At 46.7% G+C, this 4,852-nt stretch overlaps 1 protein-coding gene across 1 annotated transcript in view; it reads left to right on the top strand.

Moving 5' to 3' along the window:
• The first annotated feature begins 2 nt into the window (after positions 1-2).
• Positions 3-4,852, top strand: part of ATN1 (atrophin 1) — a 14,977-nt gene continuing 10,127 nt past the window's right edge. Inside the window, exon 1 of the mRNA XM_003796385.2 lies at positions 3-79. The gene's annotated coding sequence lies outside the window, so the exon portion shown is untranslated. The remainder of the gene's footprint in view (positions 80-4,852) is intronic.

Genomic DNA, 4,852 nt, shown 5'->3' with positions numbered 1-4,852 from the left:
GCTGCCGCCGCCGCCCCCCGGAGGCGCCGAAGCCCGGAATCCCGCTCAGAGCCAGCCAGCCGTCCTGAACTACAACCAGGTAAGATCTGCTGCCGTCCAGGCCTCAGCCCGCCGGGGTTCTGGCCCGCCCGGGTTACGGCCTGCGGCTCCCCACCCCCACTCCTACCCCTCCCAATTCTCCCTCCCGCCGTCCCCGCCGCCTCCGCCTCCGCCTCCATTTGTTATTTTCCCAATCGGGTCCCCCCACTGCGGGCACTACGGGGCCAGAGGCTGGGGGCTCAGGAGGTGGCGCCCGCCGGAGGAGGGATGGGGACGGGGGCTACGGGAGGTTCGGGAAGATTGGGAGAGGACGAGGGTCTCAGGAGGAGGGCTGTAGGGGAAGAAGGTAGCCGGGACCCGCGGACCAAAAGAGGAGAACACCAAGGTAGAGGGTTGGCAGAAGAAAAACTGGGGATGCTGTGGGGGGTTGGAGCGAAGGCAGAACGGATAGGAGAGATGGCAGCGAGGCGGGGCATGAAGGCTCCAGAAAAAACCCCAAAGGCCCAGAACCGGGGTTCCAGTGCTGGGGTGTTAGGAATAGATGGGAAGTGGGAAAGGGGTGTGGTAGGTGGAAATAGAGGGATTGTAGCTGATGAGGGAGGGGAATTGAACCTGAGGAAATGGGGGCTTGGAGAGAAAGGATCAAGGAGAGATCCATCTTTGAGAAGGGCCAAAGGTTTTCCGGCGTGGAAGTGGGAAGGACATGTCTTTGTGACTCCATTTCCTTTCTCCTACTCCAGGTCACCTCTGACCCTGTTTTCCCATCCCAAACATAGTTACATCTTGGAGAGGAGCATTGGGGCCCAGTAGTGTGGGTCCTCCTAAAACTAGTGAGGAAGACAGGACCACTGAAGGAAAGAAAGAGGTCTTAGGAAGAGTTTTGGGGAGGGTAGAAAAGAGAAGAGAATTGGACAGCCTTATAGGCACTCCAAACAAGTTGTGACCCCCTCACCCCTAAAGTCAAGTCTCCAGAGCATCTGATGTCCTTCTGGCTGTGATCTCCATAGGGAGGCCTTCCTTACTGCTTTGAGCTCAAAAATCTGCCTTTGTGCATAGGCTTATTTCTACTGGAGTAGGTACCCTTAAGTTCCTCTCCCTGAGGATGCTATAGTAGGAATTGCTTTGGAGGGGCAAGCTGCCAGATGGACCCCTGGGATGGTGTCTTGAGGGGTATGTTTTGCTATTTTGTTGTCATGGTAGTGATCCAGTGGGATATCCAATAGATGGGAGTTCAGAGTGTGGATTGGACCCCAGCCTGTGTCAGTGTCCTTGGGATTCTTGGCTGGGTTCTGGCGGATGTTCTGGTGTTTTGGTGGGTAGGAGTTTCCTCACAGGGTGTACCTGCATTCATCCAGCAGTCTGTTGGAACAGGTAGACATATTCCTTGCAGGTCATAGGTGTTTCTCCAAGACAGGCGTCCTCAAACTACGGCCCGCAGGCCACGTGTGGCCCACCTAGGACATTTATCCAGCCCACCAGGTGTTTTTGCCACCGCCTGTCCTGCTTAGCAGCCAGCTCATCCCGAGGCCCGCAGTCCGGTCCTCCAATGGTCTGAGGGACAGTGAACTGGCCCCCTGTTTAAAAAGTTTGAGGGCTCGGCGCCTGTGGCTCAAGTGGCTAAAGGTGCCAGCCACATACACCTAAGGTAGCAGGTTCAAATCCAGCCTGGGCCCGCCAAACAACAATGACGGCTGCAACCAAAAAATAGCCGAGCTATTAGTGGGCATTGTGGCGGGTGCCTGTGGTCCCAGCTACTTGGGATGCTGAGGCAGGAGACTCGCTTTAGCCCAGGAGTTGGAGGTTGCTGTGAACTGTGATGCCACAGCACTCTACCCAGGGGGACAGCTTAAGGCTCTGTCTCAAAATAAATAAAAAATAAAAAGTTTGATCTGATCTAAGACCTTCCATTTAGGCATGGTGAGAGAATGAAAATGCAATGTACTGGTTAGGTTATACCTTTTGGCTGTTGGTTCTGGCCTCTACCTCCCTACTATTTTTTTGTACACAGTAGTCTTTTTGCTTCTTTGCATTAATATTCGTTCATTTTCTTAAACTTGAATTCCTCTTTGAGTCTTCCTTCCCAAGTATACCTTATTCTCTTTCCCAGACAGTCCCCATAGTGATCCCTTCCCTCAACTAACCTTTGACCTTCTACTTCCCTGACCTTGTAGGAATTCCTGGGCTCTCCAGGAGCATCCTAGGGAGATGTCTGTAAAACAGCTTTTTGCAGTAGAAATAATCCAGAATAGCAGCCAGGAGACCTGGTTCTAGTCCTGGCTCTGCCTCTGTGACCTTGGGCAAGTCTCTTTCTTTGAGCCTGAGCCTCCCTTTCTTTGTAAAGTGAAGATTATCTCATATATAACTCTCTTCTGTCCCTGAATTCTAAGAAGCCTTAGGCAAATGCATTGTCATCTCCTGGTCTAGGCTGCATGTTTATCTAGGAGTTACTTTGGACTGGTTTTTTAGTCTGGCAGGTCCCGAATGATTATGGGGGCTGGGCCAATGATCCCAAAATTTATCCTGTAGGCCCTTCCCAGAGAGCTTGTGATGCCCTGTATTCCTTCTGAAATCCTTTCCATGTTTCTCTTAATTTCTTTTACTGTTCTTAGGGGCTGTTTTTCTCTTTCTTACTTTTCTACCTCCTCTGTCTAGTCTTAATCATTTTCTTTTTGCAGTTAAGGTAATGAAGGCGAAGTGCTTATAGTGTGTTGCCAAATACATAGTAGGTACTCTATAAATATTAGTTAGGTGACTGACTGTTAGGGCAAGATAGAGTATAGCTTGGCTGGTTGGTGCTGCAGCATGACCTAGGTTCAGAAAAGTATGTATAGTCCAACCCCTGCTCCACCCCTTATCTACTGAGATTACCTGCTTTTTTATGACAGCTTTTTTTTTTTCAAAGCTACTCATTGCTAATTTTATCAGATTTCAGCTGATTAAAAAAGTAAAAAGGGCACACTATGATTGATCTGTTCTTCAGGTTCTCTGACATAGGTTCTCTATAGCATCCTGTGTTTCTCTGACCTTTTGGATCTCTTAGCTTTGACTTACTTGGTAAACAGGTTCTGTGATGGGGAGAAGAGATGGGCACCTTGCTCTAGGAGGGCTGACAAGGATACACCAGTCACAAATAGTTATCTTCGTTGTGCTTTTAGGATTGTTTTCTCGGCTTGGTGCTTGTAGTTCAGTGGTTAGGGTGCAGCCACATACAATGGGGCTGGCGGGTTCAAACCCGGCCCACGCCTGCTAAATAACGACAACTACAACAAAAAAAATATAGCCAGGTGCCTGTAGTCGCAGCTACTCGGGAGGTTGAGGCAAAAGAATCGCTTAAGCCTAAGAGTTTGAGGTTGCTGTGAGCTGTGACGTCATGACACTCTATGGAAGGTGACAAAGTGAGACTCCTCTCAAAAAAAAAAAAAAAAGATTGTTTTCTCCTTTTGTTATATTGGGCTTTGTTCTTTGGATTTTTTTGGTTGATATCAGTTTAAAATCAATTTACACAAAAACTCTAAGGGGTGGGGGAATCGCTGTAATTGGAAAACAATGACTACAAGGACAGAATACCAGTTGCAAGTTCAGAAGCCCTTAGGGCTCTGTCCCAGCTATTTTGTTATTCTAAAATAAATTGTTAAGTTTCCAGAAAGGTTAGGCTGGCCCCTTACCTCCTGGATCAGTACTGTTCAGTGGAGGTAATTATTCCGTGGGAAAAGTACGGTATAGAATGTGGAAATGCCATTTTACTTACTAGTAGGCCTCCTAACTCAGGTGGGTAAGCCTAGTCTTTCCCTACCAGCACTAACAGCACTTAATTCAAGAAGACAGACCTTGATCAGGTGTGGTGGCTCACACCTGTAATCCCAGCACTCTAGAAGGCTGAAGCAGGTGGATTCCTTGAACTCACAGGTTTAAGACCAGCCTAAGCTAGAGGAAGACTGTAACTAAAAACAGCCTGGCATTGTAGTGGGTCCCAGCCACTCAGGAGGCTGAAGCAAGAGAATCTCTTGAGCCCAAGAGTTTGAGGTTGCTGTGAGCTGTGATAGCACAGCACTTTATGGAGGGCAACAAAGTGAGACTCTGTCTCAAAAAAAAAAAAGGTCTATTAATTAGTGGGTTTAAAGGTCATTAAAAAGAAAAGAACGCATATATATATATTACATAAAATCAGTGGATTTTATGAAAAGAAACCAGTAAGAAAATACTGTTTTTGCTTTCAGAAGATCTTATATGGAGAGATTTGATGCTTAGTAAGAAATATGGGTGCAAATGAAAATAGCTGGCTATAGAGACATAGATATGTAGATACCTATCAATTGATAGATATGGATGGATATATACTATTTCTATATATATAGAGATAGATAGATGGATATGTATTTTGAAGAGATGTGTGTCACTGTATATGCCAAGTGGAAGGATAGGCTTACAGGGTGTTCATCCTCCTTGAAGGTTGAGTACTGTTTTGCTTATCTGTGGTGTGGGATATCATAAAAAGTATGTATGGACTTTTTTTTTTTTTTTTTGACCATCAGCCTTCGTTATTCTTTGTGTATTTATTGTGTGGCCCAAGACAACTCTTATTGTTCCAACATGTAGGCAGAAAAGAAAAAAAAGGTTGTATACCCCTGGAAAATTTTGTAAATTTGTATTGTGTGCTTAACTGCTGCTTTAAGTCTTTAGTTATTACTGCGAAAACACTGACTTTTCCTCTAGCCTTAGAGAACTCAAGTACTAGAGACAGGGTCTTTGTGAGGCTTTCAAAAATGAAGTTCTGGGCTTGGCGCCTGTGGCTCAAGTGGCTAAGGTGCCAGCC

This window comes from Otolemur garnettii, unplaced genomic scaffold (genome assembly GCF_000181295.1).
Source record: "Otolemur garnettii isolate 467f Iridium unplaced genomic scaffold, OtoGar3 scaffold00104, whole genome shotgun sequence".
In the NCBI taxonomy this organism is placed as follows: Eukaryota; Metazoa; Chordata; class Mammalia; order Primates; family Galagidae; genus Otolemur; species Otolemur garnettii.
This window is presented reverse-complemented; position numbering and strand designations above follow the sequence as displayed.